Genomic DNA, 20,533 nt, shown 5'->3' with positions numbered 1-20,533 from the left:
GAATAAGGAGAGTGTCATGGAGGCTTCCAGACTCCAGGGGAAGGATCCAAAGGGCCTAATTTATGAGGGGTCTACGATCATGTTTTTCAGGACTTTTCAGCGGCGGTGATCCAGAAACGAAAATCGTATGATGGTGTCAAGAATAGATTGAAGGAGCTTGGGATTCAGTACTCCGAGATATCTGGCAGTGCTTCGGATCACCTTAGATGGATCCATGCATCTCTTTGACACATCGGAGAAGGCAAGAGACTTTGTGGACAAACTAACCTAATTTAAACAATTGTAGTATGTATAAATATTGTTGCTTGGGTATGCGTTTATCATTCTGTAAAAGAAATGGAGGAAATCCAGTTGGAGCTTTGTTTTTCCCCTTTTTTTCCCTCTATTGATAATAATTTGGTTCAAACTATGTCTGGCGGTGGTTAAGATGTACATTTTAAATTTCTAAGTTAGGACATACCAAAGGATGGGTGGGGTATTTATTCCCCTTTTTTTTTTAAAAAAGAATTTTTTTTATTCATATTGATATTCTATGGGGTGTTTATTCTTTATAGTTTGTGCTTGCGATGCAGCTCTAGCTGGGAGAAGGTAGTTGTGATGGTTAGATACCGATTGATGGGCAGTTCGGGACGGGTCGTTGCCCCCTCCGGACACAGGGCGAGTTCCCCTACTCGGCGCTATTGGTGCTTTATATGTTGGTTTGTTTTCTGGTTTTTGTTGTTTTTATATTTTTAATAATTTTGTATGTTTGCTAAATGTAGTGGTTTTAGTTTATGTAGTTTTTATATTTGGTGGACCATGCGACACTAAGGCTCAACAATTTGCGGTTCGGGTTCCTCCTCTCTGGAATTTAAATGTAACTGCAGAAGATTATGGCTAATGATTTGATTAAATGGTATAACTGGAATATCAAGGGAAGTCACTCACCAATTAAGAGGAAGAAGGTACTCTTGAGTCTTAGAAAGGAGAAGGTGAATATTGCTTTGTCACAGGAGACACATTTGGATGACAAGGAGCATCTGAAATTACAGCAGAATGGCTTTGACCGAGTTTATTTTTCATCATTTAATACCAGAAGTAGGGGAATGGCTATATTGGTTAGGAAAAATCACATGTTAAAGACACATACGGGAGGTTTGTAATTCTTAAAGCCTTGATAAATGGGGAAGAATATGGCATGTTAAATGTTTATTGTCCCCCAGCTCATCCTCTTAAATTCTTGGTAGATGCTTTTTCTAAACTGATAAGTCTCAAGTCTCGGCACATCATTATAGGGGGAGATTTTAACTGCCTCATGGAGCCCACAGTAGACAGGTTGCCTAAAGGTCCCTTGATACCCTCTGCACAAACTAAACAGTTATTGGGTTTGTGTGGGGAATTAGGATTGGTGGATGTCTGGAGGTGTCTCCACCCTACAGGTAGGGATTTCACGTTTTTCTCCAATCCGCACAGATGTCACACGAGGATTGATTTTTCTCTGACCCCTACGGTAACTCTGGATCTGGTGGCATCCTGTACGATTAGTAATATTGCCATCTCTGATCATGCTCCAGTGTACATCATGGTTAAAATTAAGGATGTTACAGTGGATTCAAGGTACTGGTGAATGGACCCCTTTATTCTCATGGACAGCAAGTTTGTGGAGTATTTCTCTAGGGAATGTCGGGCATTCCTAGACATCAACATCGGCTCGGTTGATAGCTCATCTGTTCTCTGGGAAACTGCCAAAGCTTATGCCAGAGGGTTAGTTATTTCATATTCCACAAGTAGGAAGCGGCAGAAGGGTGAGCAGCAAAATCTCCTTGAAGCATGGTTGAAGGCAGCCGAGAAGGCCTATTTTGACAGACCCTCGTTGGTCAAACTACAGATGATTACGGCACTGCGGTCTACACTAAATTCTGTGCTCACGCAAACTGCAAAGAAGAAGTGCCCCACAAACCGTTACAGCGATTAGGGAAACATCTGGGAACCTAACATGTGATTCTAAAAAGATTAATGTGGTGTTCCAAAGATTCTACTCTAAGTTATATCAGTCTGAGAATTGTGAGGAGGGGCAGGCCAAAATGGAATCCTTTTTTAGAGATCTGAAGCTCCCGGGCATGACTGCCCAACAACAGTCCTTTCTCAATGCCCCATTATCAGAGCAAGAAGTGCAGGAAGCTGTGAGGCAGCTTCAGAGTGGAAAGGCACCCAGTCCTGATGGACTTCCCAGTGAATTCTATAAGGAATTTATAAGTATACTGTCAGGCCTGATGCTGAATATATTTATACAGTCACGTTTGTCTCCCACCATCTGAGAGAGGCCAATATTTCACTTATCCTTAAAAAAAGGGTAGGATCCGGAAGACTGTGCTTCATACAGGCACATCTCGCTCTTAAATGTGAACTTTAAGATCCTCTCTAAGGCTCTTGCGTTAAGGCTTAAGACTGTGTTGCCCTCTATTATTAAAGAGGATCAGACGGGCTTCATAAAGGGTCGCAGATCCTCCAATAACGTTAGGAGGCTGCTTAACGTAATTCAAGCATGCCAATAGCAGTCAATACAGGGATTGGTGATTTCTTTCGATGCAGAGAAGGCATTTGACCGAGTTGAGTGGCCATACCTTTTCTATACTCTAGACTGGTTTGGTCTGGGCGAAGTTTTCATAAGATGGGTAAAGGTTTTGTACAGTGTATCTCGTGCTGCAGTCATTACCAATGGGGTACGATCAAGCAATTTTAATATTTCTAGGGGCAGCCACAGGGCTGTCCCCTTTCACCATTACTTTTTACGTTGGTGATTGAATCGTTGGCAGAGGCCATTCGTGGACATCTCAATATATCAGCTCCAGAAGTGGGGTCAAAATCACATAAGATCTCGCTGTATGCAGATGATGTTCTAATTTTCTTGACAAATCCAGCAGTCTCAGTGCCTTGCCTGATACAATGCATTCAGACGTTTGGTGCTTTTTCAGGGAATAAGATTAATTTTGCTAAATCAGAGGCTATGGGTGGTCTTATGAAAGAGTTGGCTCTTGAGTGACTGTAGATTCCCATTTAGGTGATCACAGGGGGGTTGAGAGTATTTGGGCATATTCATTACTCCAGTTCTGGATTGGCTGTTCAAAGCCAATTTTTTTCAATTATTTGAAAAAATTAAACAAGATCTCCAAAGATGGGAGGCACTTCCAGTCTCATGGTTGGGTCGGATAGCGCTAAAAAAGATGAATATTCTCCCTTGTTTGCTATACCCTATACGGATGCTCCCCTGATTTTCAATAAACAAACACTCAGGAGACTGAACAGTTGGTTCAGCTCCTTTATTTGGCACCTTAAACAGCCCATTAAATTAGCCAAACTGCAGTTGCCTCACAGATTGGGGGGAGTAGACCTTCTGGACATTAAAAATGACCAATTAAGCTCGCTTTTGACCTACATAAGTGATTGGCTTTGTGCGGACCCTCTTTCAATATGGCTAGATATTAACGTCTCCCAGGCAAGGTGCCCCCTTACCAGTTTGCAGTTTTTGAACAAGGTGAGGACAGTTAGGGAATATTGCCATAACCCAATAGTCATCAATACTGTTAAAGCATGGAGGGCAATTTGGCAGAGGGAAGGTAATATTAGCAAAACATCTTTGTTTACACCTTTAGTGGGTACGCCGAGTTTTCAACCAGGTATGATAGATTCAGGATTTAAACATTGGGCAGCTAGGGGTATATCTTGCATGGGTGATTTATTTGAGGGAGATGTAATGATGTCCTTCGATCAGTTAGTACGGAAGTACGAGTTACCTAATAGAGACCTCTTTTGTTTTTTTCAAGTTCGGGATTTTATTAAAAAAAAACACACTTTTGACTGATCCCTTCAAATCTGACGTAGAAAGAGGGGTACTAAGGGCTAAGAGTACACTTCTGTCAGTACTCTATATCACCAATTGGGGGGTGCCACCTCAAATGAGTCTGATCGACTCTGCAAGATGTGGGAAAGAGAGCTGAGTGTTGAAATTTCTTCAGAGGCATGGGAGGATATTTGGGAGAATACAAGGAAGATATCAATTTGCAATAGGACCCATGTTTTACAGTTGAATATTCTCCACAGGGTCCACTTAGCCCCAGACCGTTTGTCAAAATTTAAACCAGGGGTATCTTCAACATGTCCCAAGTGCAAGGTCTGTACGTGTACTCTTACCCATTGTCTTTGGTCTTGTGACAGGCTTCAAACATATTGGAGCGCTGTAGTGGATGCAATGGAGAGGATTTTAGGTGTGGGGTGGAGAAGAACCCTATTTCACTCCATTGTATTTCCTGCAGACCTGCATAAGGAAAAACTTTTCAATATTCTTACATTCTGTGCAAGGAAGAATATCTTGCTAGGTTGGATATTTGGGTTTAGTTTTGTACTATTTTTGTACTGTTTTGAATTGCATTGTTTTCTATTTGTTGTAATATTTAAAAATCTATCTTTTTCTTAATAAGAATATATTATAAAAAAAGTAACTTTGCTGCTAAACATACACAGTATTGTTTTGCTTAAATTCTGCTCGGTATCCAGACACAAAAGATAACCAGGAGGAGAGGGTGGTGACAGAAGTACCCAATTACTGGGAAGAAACAATCCAAAAGAAGAGGCTACAGCCAAGTGATCCTATATGCTTGGGCTATATAAATACGAAAGCTCAGAAGGAGCTAGAGGTTTGCCGATGAATCAGTTTTTGAAATGAAATCTTGGTAAATGACATTGTACCACTGCGAAATGTCCAAACGGGAGAGATGTTGGAGGAAGTTCAGAAGCAAGATCTTAGAGAGTGAAGAATGAAAATCCCTCAGGAGGATGGTTGGGTATTAACAAGACTGGTGTGACTCTTGATGATTTCTAACATTTATAGGGTTGCGAACAAATGCAAGGAATTGGTCTCAGTCACATCTGCCAGCAATGTGCAAGGCACTGTTTTGACTGCATTCTGGCTGTCAAATTAATCTTGTATATTAGAATATAAGATAAATACTCTATGCTGTATACCCATCAAAAGTATAATAAGGTTTTTGTTCAAGCCTGTGCTTTAATGTTGCGATAACGACTTGGGAGCCCCAAATTCACCTGATTATAGAGTCATAGAGATGTACAGAAACAGACCCTACGGCCCAATGCGTCCATGCCGACCAGATATCCCAACCCAATCGAGTCCCATCTGCCAGCACCTAACCCATATCCCCTCCAAACCCTTCCTATTCATATACCCATCCAAATGCCTTTTAAATGTTGCAATTGTACCAGCCTCCACCACTCCCTCTGGCAGCTCATTCCATACACGTACCACCTTCTGCATGAGAAAGTTTCCCCTAAGGTCTCTTTTATATCTTTCCCCTCTCACCCTAAACCTATGCCCTCTAGTTCTGGACTCCCCCACACCAGGGAAAAGACTTTGTCTATTTACCCTATTCATGCCCCTCAATTTTATAAACCTCTATAAGGTCACCCCTCAGCCTCCGACGCTCCAGGGAACACGGCCCCAGCCTGTTCAGCCTCTCCCTGTAACTCAGATCCTCCAACCCTGGCAACATCCTTGTAAATCTTTTCTGAACCCTTTCAAGTTTCACAACATCTTTCCGATAGGAAGGAGACCAGAACTACATGCAATATTCCAACAGTGGCCTAACCAATGTCCTGTACAGTCGCAACACGACCTCCCAACTCCTGTACTCAATGCTCTGACCAATACAGGAAAGCATACCAAATGCTGCCTTCACTATCCTATCTACCTGCGACTCCACTTTCAAGGAGCTATGAACCTGCACTCCAAGGTCTCTTTGTTCAGTAACACTCCCGAGGACCTTACCATTAAGTGCATAAGTCCTGCTAAGATTTGCTTTCCCAAAATGCAGCACCTTGCATTTATCTGAATTAAACTCCATCTGCCACTTCTCAGCCCATTGGCCCATCTCGTCCAGATCCTGTTGTAATCTGAGGTAACCCTCTTCGCTATCCACTACACCCCCAAGTTTGGTGTCATCTGCAAACTTACTAACTGTACCTCTTATGCTCGCATCCAAATCATTTATGTAAATGACAAAAAGTAGAGGGCCCAGCACCAATCCTTGTGGCACTCCACTGGTCACAGGCCTCCAGTCTGAAAAACAACCCTCCTCCACCACCACCCTCTGTCTTCTACCTTTGAGCCAGTTCTGTATCCAAGTGGCTAGTTCTCTCTGTATTCCATGAGATCTAACCTTGCTAATCAGTCTCCCATGGGAAACCTTGTCGAACGCCTTACTGAAGTCCATATAGATCACATCTACTGCTCTGCCCTCATCAATCTTCTTTGTTACTTCTTCAAAAAACTCAATCAAGTTTGTGAGACGTGATTTCCCACGCACAAAGCCATGTTGACTATCCCTAATCAGTCCTTGCCTTTCCAAATACATCTACATCCTGTCCAGGATCCCCTCCAACAACTTGCCCAACACTGCGGTCAGGCTCACCGGTCTATAGTTCCCTGGCTTGTCTTTACCGCCCTTCTTTAACAGTGGCATCACGTTTGTCAACTTCCAGTCTTCCGGCACCTCACCTGCGACTATCGTTGATACAAATATCTCAGCAAGAGGCCCAGCAATCACTTCTCTAGCTTCCCACAGAGTTCTCGGGTACACCTGATCAGGTCCTGAGGATTTATCCACCTTTAATCATTTCAAGACATCCTCCTCTATAATCTGGACATTTTGCAAGATGTCACCATCTATTTCCCTAGTCTATATCTTTCATATCCTTTTCCACAGTAAATACTGATGCAAAATATTCATTTAGTATCGCCCCCATTTTCTGTGGCTCCACACCAAGGCCGCCTTGCTGATCTTTGAGGAGCTCTATTCTCTCCCTAGTTACCCTTTTGTCCTTAATATATTTGTAAAGCCCCTTTGGATTCTTCTTAATTCTATTTGCCAAAGCTCTCTCATGTCCCCGTTTTTCCCTCCTGATTTCCCTCTTAAGTATACTCCTACTTTCTTTATACTCTTTTAAGGATTCACTCGATCTATCCTGTCTGTACCTGATATATGCTTCCTTCTTTTTCTTAACCAAATCCTCAATTTCTTTAGTCATCCAGCATTCCCTATACCTACCAGCCTTCCCTTTCACCCTGACAGGAATATACTTTCTCTGGATTCTGGTTCTCATTCCTTTAGGCTTCCCGTTTTCCAGCTGCCCCTTTACCTGCAAACATCTGCCTCCAATCAGCTTTCGAAGTTCTTGCCTAATACCGTCAAAATTGGCCTTCCTCCAATTTAGAACTTCAACTTTTAGATCTGGTCTATCCTTTTCCATCACTATTTTAAAACGAATAGAATTATGGTCGCTGGCCCCAAAGTGCTCCCTCACTGACACCTCAGTCACATGCCCTGCCTTATTTCCCAAGAGTAGGTCAAGTTTTGCACCTTCTCTAGTAGGTACATCCACATACTGAATCAGAAAATTGTCTTGTACACACTTGAGAAATTCCTCTCCATCTAAACCTTTAACACTATGGCAGCCCCAGTCGATGTTTGGAAAGTTAAAATCCCCTACCATAACCACCCTATTATTCTTCCATAGATTAGATTAGATTTCTTACAGTGTGGAAACAGGCCCTTCAGCCCAACAAGTCCACACCAACCCTCCGAAGAGCAACCCACCCAGACCCATTTCCTCTGACTAATGTACCTAACATGATGGGCAATTTAGCATGGCCAATTCACCTGACCTGCACATCTTTGGACTGTGGGAGGAAACCGGAGCACCCGGAGGAAACCCATGCAGACCCAGGGAGAAAGTGCAAACTCCACACAGGCAGTCGCCTGAGGCTGGAATCGAACCTGGGACCCTGTGCTGTGAGGTAGCAGTGCTAACCACTGAGCCACCGTGCCAACCACTGAGCCACCGTGCCAACCACTGAGCCACCGTGCCGCCCCTGCTCAACACTAAAAGATGCTGGCCCCTCACCAAGTCAGAACAAAACATAGGGACTGGTCTGGAGATTGGAACACATAAAGCCAGCATTACTAAAAATTCAAAGTGAATTCAATATAAAATTAATCAAAATTACTTAAAATGTTCTCATGCTTACTAATCTGCCATAGTTGCTACTACAAAGGTCCCAATTGATAGGTCTGCAATGACGATGGGTTTGAATTCATTCATTGTTCTGAACTTATCTAGCCACTTCAGTCATTTGTATCCCTTTTGATGACAAGTCACTGGAAACAATGTTTGCATAGCACTTCCTTCATCCTTCTCAGTTTCAATTCAACATATCTCTGTATTCAGGGTCACGAAAGATACTCAAGCAAATCCCACTCTTGAAACATATCCAAACGATCGGAGTTTTTCTTTGATTTTATGCATTTGATCCTTTTCCATGTTACACATAAAGAGGCCATTTGGCACAGCATGTCTAAAGTGACTTCACAGAATCTCTACAGTGTGGAAACAGGCCATTTGGTCCAAGAAGTCCACACCAACCCTCCGAAGAATATCTCACACCGACCCATTCCCCTACCCTATTACTCTACATTTCCCCTGACTAATGGACTTAGCCTACACATCCCTGAACACAATGGGCAATTTAGCAATTCACCTACCTGCACATCTTTGTGAAGATCATTGGACTGTGGGAGAAACCGGAGCACTCGAAGGAAACTCACGCAGACATGGGGAGAATGTGCAAACACCACACAGACAATCTGCCCGATGCTGGAATCGAACCCGGGTCCCTGGTGCATTGAGGCAGCAGTGCTAACCATTGAGCCACCTTGCCGCCCACGCATTGGCCAGGAATTAAACCTGGGCCTGTTGCGTGGCAGGTGAGAATTCTACCACTGAAGACTTCTTGACATAGTTATTGGATTTGTCTGCTTCATCACTTTTACCACAATCCTTGCAATTTTTTTTTAAAACAAGTATTAACCAATATGCTTTTTAAAGTTAGGAATGAATTTGCTTCCAATATTTTTTCTGCCATTTTTCAAAATACATACAGACAGCAGGCAGATACACCCTTTAAAAATCTTCAAATTACCACAAAAATCCAATCACAGCAGTGAACAGGAAAAAACAGCCCTGTAAATACGATATAATACAAGAGATGAGGCGCTACTCCTCCAATCAAAGAGGAACAGTCTATGAATTGAGGAGAAATGAACAGTTAATTAAGTGACTGCAGTGAGGAAATCATGGAGGATACCTTTCAACATGGCCAGGATTGGGTGTGCAATTAATAAGGGCTGGGTTCAAGTATACAATTTGTAAAGGTCAGGATTGGAGGCCCCAAAATCTGTCAGCCTGGTCCAAGGTAAGATAATTGCCATGGTGGGCAGAAGATGAGGAGATGTATCATGTGGTAAGAAGGAGGTTCCTATCCAGTTATGAGGCAGAAGGAACCTGTATGAGGGTCATGGCTGGGAGGAGGGCTTCACGAGGGTTGTGCTGGGAGAAAGGGGTCTACCATGGGGATAAGGTGGCTTGAAACCTAACAACAACAGAATACTTAGCTACTTGGTTCCATTCCAAGGAAACATTAAAATCACTAAGTTAATTAATTCCTTGCAATTGGACATGGAACCTCTCGACTAAGGCTGCTTATGTTCAAAAGATATCAGCAAAGAAAGAATGCAGTGGATCCTTCTATAATGAACAGTGTTAATTGTTAAAGTTAAATCTAAGCTCCATATTTGACATGCAGTAAGAAAGGAGAATAACTGTCTGGTTAAAATGTTCCAGTGTTGTGCATATGTGACAGGAACACAGAAGCTGTGATCTCACTGGTTTGTGACGAATGTTTTGAGGATAACTTTCTCATGCATACAAAAAAAATTATTTCGAAAAAGATTATTGCAAACTTATGCATGTTGGTGTTGTATCAATTTAAATAGTGGTATCCAGAAAATTAATGCTTTTCTTGTGCGGTATGGTTATTGAGGATATTGATTAACTACTCTAATTGTGCTTCTGTACAAATCCAGATACCCCATATAGTGTCATACAGATGTATGGCATGGAAACAGACCCTTCGGTCCAACCTGTCCATGCCGACCAGATATCCCAACCCAATCTAGTCCCATCTGCCAGCAACCGGCCCATATCCCTCCAAACTCTTCCTATTCATATACCCATCCAAATGCCTTTTAAATGTTGCAATTGTACCAGCCTCCACCACCACCTCTGGCAGCTATTTCCATACACATACCACGCTGTGTGAGAAAAAGTTGCCCCTTGGATCTCTTTTATATCTTTCCTCTCTCACCCTAAACCTATGCCCTCTAGTTCTGGACTCCACAACCCCAGGGAAAAAACTTTGTCTATTTATCCTATCCATGCCCCTCATAATTTTGTAAACCTCTATAAGGTCATCCCTCAGCCTCCAACGGTCCAGGGAAAAAAGCCCCAACCTGTTCAGCCTCTCCCTATAGCTCAAATCCTCCAACCCTGGCAACATCCTTGTAAATCTTTTCTGAACCCTTTCAAGTTTCACAACATCTTTTTACGATAGGAAGGACACCAGAACCTGCACTCCAAGGTCTCTTTGTTCAGCAACACTCCCGAGGACCTTACCATCAAATGTATAAGTCCTGCTAAGATTTGCTTTCACAAAATGCGGCACCTCGCATTTATCTGAATTAAACTCCATCTGCCACTTCTCAGCCCATTGGCCCATCTGGTCCAGATCCTGTTGTAATCTGAGGTAACCCTCATCCCTGTCCATTACACCTTCAATTTTGGTATCATCTGTAAACTTACTAACTGTACCTCTTACGCTCACATCCAAATTATTTATGTAAATGACAAAAAGTGGAGGACCTAGCACCAATCCTTGTGGCACTCCACTGGTCACAGGTCTCCAGTCTGAAAAACAACCCTCCACCACCACCCTCTGTCTTCTACCTTTGAGCCACTTCTGTACCAAAATGGCTAGTTCTCCCTTTATTCCACGAGATCTAACCCTGCTAATCAGTCTCCTATGGGGAACCTTGTCAAACGCCTTACTGAAGTCCATACAGATCACATCTACCGCTCTGCCCTCATCAATCTTTTGTTACTTCTTCAAAAAACTCAATCAAGTTTGTGAGACATGATTTCCACGCACAAAGCCATGTTGGCTTTCCCGAATCAGTCCTTGCCTTTCCAAATACATGTACATCCTGTCCCTCAGGATTCCCTCCAACAACTTGCACACCGCTGAGGTCAGGCTCCCTTGTCTATAGTTCCCTGGCTTGTCTTTACCGCCCTTCTTAAATGATGGCACCACCTTTGCCAACCTCCAGTCTTCCGGCACCTCACCTGTGACTATCGATGATACAAATATCTCGGCAAGCGGCCCAGCAATCACTTCTCTGGCTTCCCACAGAGTTCTCGGGTACACCTGATCAGGTCCTGGGGATTTATCCATCTTAAACCATTTCAAGACATCCAGCACTTCCTCCTCTGTAATCTGGACATTTTGCAAGATGTCACCATCTATTTCCCTACAGTCTATATAGAAAGTAACCACACAACTGAATTACCTAATCATTGATAGAGAGGCTGAAAATGCAGCCCAAGAAAATCTCGATAGAAGCCATTTAAAAAAAGATATTGAACCCGGCTATCTACCTGTGCAGTCAGATAATAACTCCCCTTATCTGCCCCCTAGTTCTTTTGTCAATTCTTTTGAATTTGCATTGCACTTCTCCTAATGGCAATAGGTCCTCTCCATCTACTCAATTTACTTTTTTATAAAAAGCTCTATTATACCCTTTCATCTTTTCTGCTCTCAGGAGAGCAACCTAGCCTCTTCAGTCTCACCATGCAAGTCTTGCAACACTACCAACATTCTGATTAGTCATCTCTGAACTGTTGGGAAAGATTTGACAACCTTCTTAAAAGTATGATATCTAGAACTGTAACCTACTTATGAACATCAGAGGGCTTGTACCTCTTACGCTCGCATCCAAAACAGCCTGATGGAATCACACTCACATACCCAACATACAAAGTCTCAGACACCACAATCTCCATCTTTGGATATGTCCTATCCAAACAGTACAAATCCACCAAGGACAACTATACAATGGTATACAGTCATAAACAGGTTACCCTCAGAATCCTCAGCATTGACTCCAGACATCATGAAGTCCTGTGGCACCAGGTCAAACATTCCCTGCTAATTAGCATCTATTGCCACCTGTCTTATATCATGAAATTACTACTCCATACTGGAAACCACTTGCAGGAACCACTGAAGATAGCAGGGTCAGAAAATGTACTCTGAGTGAGGGACTTTCACCAAGGTTTGGTAGCACTACAACTGATCAAACTGACTCACTCCTACAGAGCATGACTAGTTATGACAGGTAGTGAGAGAATCAATAAGACGTCACAATTTACTCAACCTGTCATAGTTGCTTCTGTCATGACTGCAGCAGTAGAAGTGACCACTGCACTCTCATTGCAGATACAAAGTCACACCTTCACAGTGAGAATACCCTCCATTGTGTTGGGTGATGCTACCACTGTTGCTAAATGGGGTAAAAACAATGACTGCAGATGCTGGAAACCAGATTCTGGATTAGTGGTGCTGGAAGAGCACAGCAATTCAGGCAGCATCCGAGGACAGGCAAAATCGACGTTTCGGGCAAAAGCCCTTCATCAGGAATAAAGCCTGAAGCATGGAAAGATAAGCTAGAGGAGGGTGGGGGTGGGGAGAGAGTAGCATAGAGTACAATAGGTCAGTGGGGAAGGAGATGAAGGTGATAGGTCAGGGAAGAGAGGGTGGAGTGGATAGGTGGAAAAGGAGCTGGGCAGGTCGGACAAGTCCGGACAAGTCGAGTTGCTGGAGGTTAGAAACTAGGATGAGGTGGGGGAAGGGGAAATGAGGAAGCTGTTGAAATCCACATTGATGCCCTGGGGTTGAAGTGTTCCGAGGCGGAAGATGAGGCGTTCTTCCTCCAGGCGTCTGGTGGTGAGGGAGCGGCGGTGGAGGTGGCCCAGCACCTCCATATCCTCGGCAGAGTGGGAGGGGGAGTTGAAATGTTGAGCCACTGGGCGATTTGGTTGATTGATGCGGGTGTCTCTGAGATGTTCCCTAAAGCGCTCTGCTAGGAGGCGCCCAGTCTCCCCAATGTAGAGGAGAACGCATCGGGAGCAACGGATACAATAGATGATATTAGGGGATGTGCAGGTAAAACTTTGATGGATGTGGAAGGCTCCTTTAGGGCCTTGGATGGAGGTGAGGGAGGAGGTGTGGGCACAGGTTTTACAGTTCCTGCGGTGGCAGGGGAAAGTGCCAGGATGGGAGGGTGGGTCGTAGGGGGGCGTGGACCTGACCAGGTAGTCACGGAGGGAACGGTCTTTGCGGAAGGCGGAGAGGGGTGGGGAGGGAAATATATCCCTGGTGGTGGGGTCTGTTTGGAGGTGGCGGAAATGTCAGCGGATGATTTGGTTTATGCGAAGGTTGGTAGGGTGGAAGGTGAGCACCAGGGGCGTTCTGTCCTTGTTGCGGTTGGAGGGGTTGGGTCTGGACAGTCTTTGAACAGGAACTCAAGACTGAGCATCCATGAGGAACTATGGACCAACAACAGAACTATACTCTGAATCACAAACTATAAGCTCATGGTTTGACATATCCCCACTCGACCATTACCATTAAGCCAAGCGATAAACTCTACTTTAACAATGAGTGGAGGGCGGCATATTAGGAACAGCACAAGCATATCTAAAAACAATTACTATCCTACTAATCTAAACAAGTGCTATCAAGCAGCACTTACAATGTGACAAACTGCTCATGTTAGGTTCTGCCAGGACCACTCAGCTCCTGACTTCACTACAGCTTTGAAAAGAGCTTAACTCCAATAAGGTGTGAAAGGGAGTGCCCTTGATATGAAGGTAGCACCTGACCCAGTGTTACATCAAGGAGCTCAATAAAAGTGGAGTCAATGGGAATCAGGGGATTGGAATCATACATAACACAAAGAAAGATAGATGAGATTGCTGAAGGCCAATTATTTATGATCTTCCCTCCATTATGCAGGTCAGAAGTGAGGATGTTTGTTTGGAATAATAAATGCCAGGCAATGACCAACTTCAACAAGGGAAAGTTTAATCATTGTCCTTTGACATTCCATGGCATTACCATAACGGGGCAGCATGGTGGCTCAGTGGTTAGCACTGCTGCCTCACAGCGCCAGGGACCCGGGTTCAATTCCCACCTCAGGAAACTGTCTGTGTGGAGTTTGCACATTCTCCCCGTTTCTGCGTGGGTTTCCTCCGGGTGCTCCGGTTTCTCCTCCACAGTCCAAAGATGTGCAGGTTAGGTGGAATGGCCACGCTAAATTGCCCATAGTAACAGGTGCATTAGTTAGGGGTAAATGTAGGGGAATGGGTCTGGGTGGGTTGGTCTTCGGAGGGTTGGTGTGGACTTGTTGGCTGAAAGGCCTGTTTCCACACTGTAAGTAATCTAATCTAATCATAACAATCTTAACTACCAACATCCTGAAAGTTACCACTGACCCAAAACAGCTGGATCAGCCATAAAAATACTGCAGCTACAAAAACAGTTCAAAGGCTAGGAGTTCTGCACTGAGTACCTCACTTCCCCAATGCCAGACCACCATCTGCAAGGCACAAATAAGGAGTGTGATTGAATACACAATTTGCTGTGCTGGTGCATCATTAACAACATTCTAAAGCTCAACACCATTCGAGACAAAGATTTGTCACAAACACAGATACAGATGACTGACGCAGCCAGATAAAGTTCATGTCATCAAGAAGTGTGAGAATAAATTCAAACTAATTGTTGTTACACATCTGTCGGTTGAGAATTTAGTAATAGTCGCAACTTCAGATGAGTAGTTAAGAAAAATTCTATTACATAACTAGTTTCATATTGTGTATTTTAACTGTACCCTCAACACAACTTGTATTCCTTACAATCACTGCACATCTACTGTTAGTCAATTTATTTCATCATCATTTCACCTGTTCAGAAAGTCCATGGGAGAATATTATTAATAGATTATTACATTCTTTTAGGGAAACTAAACATAGCTTTGCTGTTTGGAAAGCATGAGGGAGGTGCACATATTCCAGGTAAAAATACACGTATACTTTCGTGGGTTAACGTAACAAAAATATCAAAACAGGGATAGGATTTTGTTTCTGATGCTTTTCAAAGGTGAAACAAAGATAAGTGAAGATATAATATGAACTGGCAACTTTGGAAAACCCTCAGCAAATCATGAAAATAATATTTTAGTTATTTTGGTCACGTTACTTTTCATAACAATTTGCTAGAACTCTCAATAATTCTTCATTCTCATTTTTAATTTGTTTTATTCTATCATCAATTTTGGTTTGGAGCTGTGAACTGAGAACTGAGAGTTGAAAATGTCCTTTGGACTGTGGGCAGCAGCTTGTTATTAAAAAAGGAAGCACAAACAAACAGAGGCCAGGCCAAGTTAATTGCAGATTGGTTCCTGAAAGCCACTTAAATAACAAAACAAGCCAGATTATTTTATTTATCATTTAACTGTGTTAATGGGGCTGAAAACAAAATTTGGGTTTTTTGGGTTTAAACACAGACATCAATTAGATTACTTTGTTGTTTAGTTTCGCTCTGTTAACATTATTACTTTGTTAATAAACTGCGAAGTCTTTTGTTTCTGTTACAAACCAGTGTCTGAAATTAATCATTTTGAAGAATCGGAGCTCGGTGATGCAAGACATCTGGTTAGGGACCACTGGGGTTAATTTTCAGGGTCCTTGTAGGTTTTAACTTTACTGTGTTGCAAATATAGAAGTTGAAATGCTGATTTGATTCTGCTGTCTGTTGCCATGTCATAAAAGATTAAACTTCAGAATCAAAGAAAGTTTTTTTAAAATTGTTCTAAGCCTAAGATAAACGGAAGAGAAAATGTTAGAAATACACAGCTAGTCTGGAAGTATCTGAGAGAAAGAGTTGAAATTTCATCAAATCAGACAAGCTTATGCACTACATTCCTCAATTCCGTACAGCAGATGTTGCCTTACAGACAAGTTCTCCATTTTGGAGATAAGAACCCAAGTTCACTTCCATTCCCAGAAGTAGCCTTCCTTATACCTACATTGCTGATATCTTCAAGCTCCACATGTGCACAGAGACTCAATGCTGGTTCTGGTTTTTGCATATTGTCCACAGCTCGCAAATGCCACTTTTTATATTCATGAGTTAGGCCCCAGCCTTTTCTAGCAACTCCCTTTGTCCTTTGCAGTGGAACCACTGATCATATCCCCACCTCGCCAGCTTATTTATTATACTTTGAAATTCTTTGGGGCTCCATTCATAAGTGAAAACAGTTTTTTGGGGGCCTATGTATATTGTAGACTTCAAATATAGTGACCCAAACTACCAAATGACAGAAAACCAGAGTTTAATTAGTGGGAATGGAGGAAAATAACAGGAATATAGAAAATAAAATACAAATATAAAACAAACAGTGTGTAGAAGGAAAACACAATGAAGGCGGTAATGCAGGATAGGTTGATAGGGAAAAATTGGAACTAATAAAATATAACACGTTGATAGAAGTGATACAGGCTTGCATTTAGCATGGTGCGTAAGATGACAATTGTAATTTACACGAGATTATAGAAAAGCCAACCAATCACTCTCTTGATCATGCTTCAGTCATGGATGGCCAATGCCACAGTGCGAAGCATACAGTGCAAACAACTGCGCTGATGCACAATATGTATTAGTGACTCAAAATAACATATCCATAATATAACACGTTGACAGAAGTGATACAGGCTTGCATTTAGCGTGCGTAAGATGGCAATCAAGAGTTCAACTTCTTATCATTATTAAACAGAGACACATAAACTGGGACCCAAAGATAAGTATGTTGGAAATGGAGTGTCAGCCTAGTATCTTTTAGACTTTACCAATGCCATAAGGTGTAAATTACAATGTCTAGTGGTGTGCTGCATCACACAATTCTCCCATCATTACGGAACAAACAACAGAACTCTACAGCCTTCTGGACTCAGTCATAAAGATATACAGCACAGAAACAAGCCCTTTGATCCAACTTGTCTGTACCGATTGAATATCCTAAATAAATCTAGACCATTTACTAGTATTTGGCCCATATCCCACAAATCCGTTCCTAATCATATACTCATTCAGGTGCCTTTTAAATGTTGTAATTGAACCAGCTTCCACCATTTCCTCTGGCAGCTCATTCCATTCATGCAAAACCCTCTGTGTGAAAAAGTTGCCAGTTAGGCACCTCTCTCACCTTAAACCTATGCCCTCTCGCTTTGGACTCCCCCACCCCAGGGAAAAGACCTTGTCTCTTTACCTTATCTAGGTCCCTCTTGATTTTAATAAACATCTATAAAGGTCACCCCTGAGCCTCTAGCACTCCAGGGAAAGTAGCCCCAGTCTGTTCTGCCTCTGAAACCCTCCAAACCTGGTAATATCCTTGTAAATATTTTCTGAACCCTTTCAAGTTTCACAACATCCTTCCTATAATGACTTCAACAATTTTAGGACTGGAGGTACTTTCTCAATGTCCTTACCCTAAACTCCACAGACCAGCTATTGATATCACATGGTCTGCTTTTCCATCCAACTGTTCTTCTCTCTCTTTGGGCTCTATTTCCATTTATCATATAAGGTATCATTTATACCTTACCCACTCCCCCACCATACCTTCTGCATAAAAACCTACTTTCTCCGAGATACCATCAGTTCTCAGGAAGGGTCACTGGACCTGAAATGTTAATTCTGATTTCTCTCCACAGTTGCTGCCAGACCTGCTGAGCTTTTCCAGCAATTTCTGTTTTTGTTTCTGATATCCAGCATTCACAGTTCTCAGTTTTTAAAGATTTCACTGATCCAACAGCTTTTAGTAACAAGGCTATCACAAAGTGCAATTGTGAGAATAACCCATCAACTAGAATGCACGTAAACAATGTCTCAAAACATTGCAAACTTTTTTTCTAGTAGATATTACAAATTGCTGTACTTCTTTGTTTTCTTCTGTCTATGCAAACACCCACCACCCCCAAAAGAGGTGTCCTTGCCAGCTTCCACACTTTTACATGTGTTCCACCAAGACTACATCCTCAGGCCTCAGGTGACTGACTGTGTGGAGTTTGCACGTTCTCCCCGTGTCTGCGTGGGTTTCCTCTGGGTGCTCCGGTTTCCTCCCACAGTCCAAAGATGTGCAGGTCAGGTGAACTGGCCATGCTAAATTGTCCATAGTGTTAGGTAAGGGGTAATGTAGGGGTATGGGTGGGTTGCGCTTCGGCGGGTCGGTGTGGACTTGTTGGGCCGAAGGGCCTGTTTCCACACTGTAATGTAATCTAATCTAATAATTTAACCCACATCCTATGTTCCACAGCTCCATTACTCAGTAGGCACCACCATGAAGGTATAAGAAGGCAGAAGTGCAATAATTTATTTAATTTAGCAATAACGAGTTAAAAATTATTACGGAGTACAGTTAAATAAACTCCAGCCTTAGAAACAGTACACTAGGAGGGGAGAAGAGGGTTGACGAAGAACAATATTGTCTGCAGAAAGGAACAGTCAGATGTTTCTAGGGAAGCATGTCAGCAGGAACAAGGAACAATTCTCATTATGGAGTATGCATTAGAATTATTGCTGACTTTGTTAAAGTAGCAAGAAAAAAAAAGGTTCCTTATTGGACCAGAACATATTCTCTTAGTGGTGTTCACAAGGTGTTGTTTCTCTTGACTAGCACTTTAAAATAAAACAGTAGATAGATAAATACTTCAAAAACTAATTTCAAACCACAATATGTGGCCAAGGAACTCCAAAATTATTATTGGTTACAGGCGATAATATAATTCAAAGTAAATTCTTCCAATGGCCTTACTCCAGTAAGGTTTCTCGGTCGAGTTCCACACAAAGCTCCAGTCAAAAAGGGAACTATGCAGTTATGATGATTCCAAACTCTCAGCAAGGTCATATGGATGAATAACTAAATAATGCTTCTCCAGGATCAGTTGGAAAGCTAGTGATAGTACACATCATTTCCAGGCTGAAACAGTGGCATTCCTTTGAAAAATGATTTAGGTTTCACTAAGTTTAAACAGGTGTAGACGATTAATACTAGCCAACAAAATTTCAGATTTGATCTTCAATCACTTTGGAGTTATGAAAAATTGAAATAGGAATTTAAAAGTTATGCGAGGTTCCTTCTCAACCAGAAGCATCTTGAAACTGTGTTGGAAGCAAATTCAATGTTAACTGCCAACATCAAGCTCAATAAATGCCTGAAAGAAAAACCGCATGACTATCTCTTTCAAACAGCTAGTAAAGGCAGAGGAGGACAAACGGTCTCCCTCGGAACTTTATCATTCTATAATCCATTGCTCTCCTGCAACTACCATTATACAGAAAACTGCATGAAAGGAGGATCAGGTTTGGCTATGGTGCCCAAAGCAGTCAAATGGTTTGCCAACATTTACTACTCAAATATGAATGGCAAACACTTTGGAGGGGTAACAAAAGATGATCAGCAAGCATGAATCTGTAATCCAAAACATCAGGTGAGGAGGAGAGAAACGCTGGACTAAATTGGCAGGTAGGAGAAAGAAAAATAGTTCAGCATGATTCTGAAGGACTATTCAATGGACAAAGTTAACAGTTCACACACCTAATAGTCAACCAAATTTCTCAAAACAAGGTCAAAATGGAACGGTATCCAACCAAAGGAAGTTATGTTTCATCTTGGAACTTTCCTGGGCAAGGGTAGGTAGGCAGGCAAGTTTGGATTGAGAAGTGGGATATTTCTAGTTTGTACATGGATGTTTAGAATGCAAGTGTGAATGGTGAACATATCTGGAGTTAACTAGCATTCAACAGAGTTAAAAATCACAACACCAGGTTATAGTCCAACAGGTTTAATTGGAATCACTAGCTTTTGGAATGCACTCCTTCTGGGCTCCGAAAGCTAGTGCTTCCAAGTAAACCTTCTGGACTATAACCAGGTGCTGTGTGATTTTTAACTTTGTCCACCCCAGTCTAACACTGGCATCTCCAAGTCATGGCACTCAACATGGCATTTTTTAAAAATCTCTGCGCGTACTAGATTTTACTCAGGACAGATTTTCAGAGGCAGACAATTTAAAGCAGCACTGAAAAGGTGCTGTACGGTTGTAGATAAACTGAAATCTTACCTAGCCATGCAAATGGTTTGCACTGATGTTAAAGAGTCTAGCGCATTATCTAAACAGCAAAACTACTTCATACACAGTCTTGATCAATTATCCTCCCTGAAGCATCATAATTAGCCAATTATTTCATTGCTGTTCATCAGATGTTGTGGGCAAAATGACTTATGTGTTAGCATTCAAACGATTCAATACATTAAATTATTTTATATATTTAAAGTATTCTGGGTCGATCTGGAAAGATCATTATACATTTGTTCTTACTTTCATTATAGAAGTAGCTTGCACCAACATCAAAGTTTCCTCCTATTATAGCTGCACATCTACAACCAAGGAATGTTGTATTTAAAAGGTATTT

General features: G+C 42.1%; 1 protein-coding gene across 1 annotated transcript in view; it reads right to left on the bottom strand.

Annotated features, from left to right (window-relative positions):
* The window catches only part of LOC122541026 (DNA-binding protein RFX7-like), an 89,093-nt gene that overhangs the window by 43,953 nt on the left and 24,607 nt on the right, over nucleotides 1-20,533 (bottom strand). The gene's annotated exons all lie outside the window — the stretch shown is intronic.

The sequence above is a fragment of the Chiloscyllium plagiosum genome, unplaced genomic scaffold (assembly GCF_037043375.1).
Source record: "Chiloscyllium plagiosum isolate Xiang-an unplaced genomic scaffold, Cpla_swu_hap1 HiC_scaffold_39, whole genome shotgun sequence".
NCBI classification, from domain to species: Eukaryota; Metazoa; Chordata; class Chondrichthyes; order Orectolobiformes; family Hemiscylliidae; genus Chiloscyllium; species Chiloscyllium plagiosum.
The sequence above is the reverse complement of the archived record's forward strand: the minus strand, read 5'-3'. Positions and strand labels throughout refer to the sequence as shown.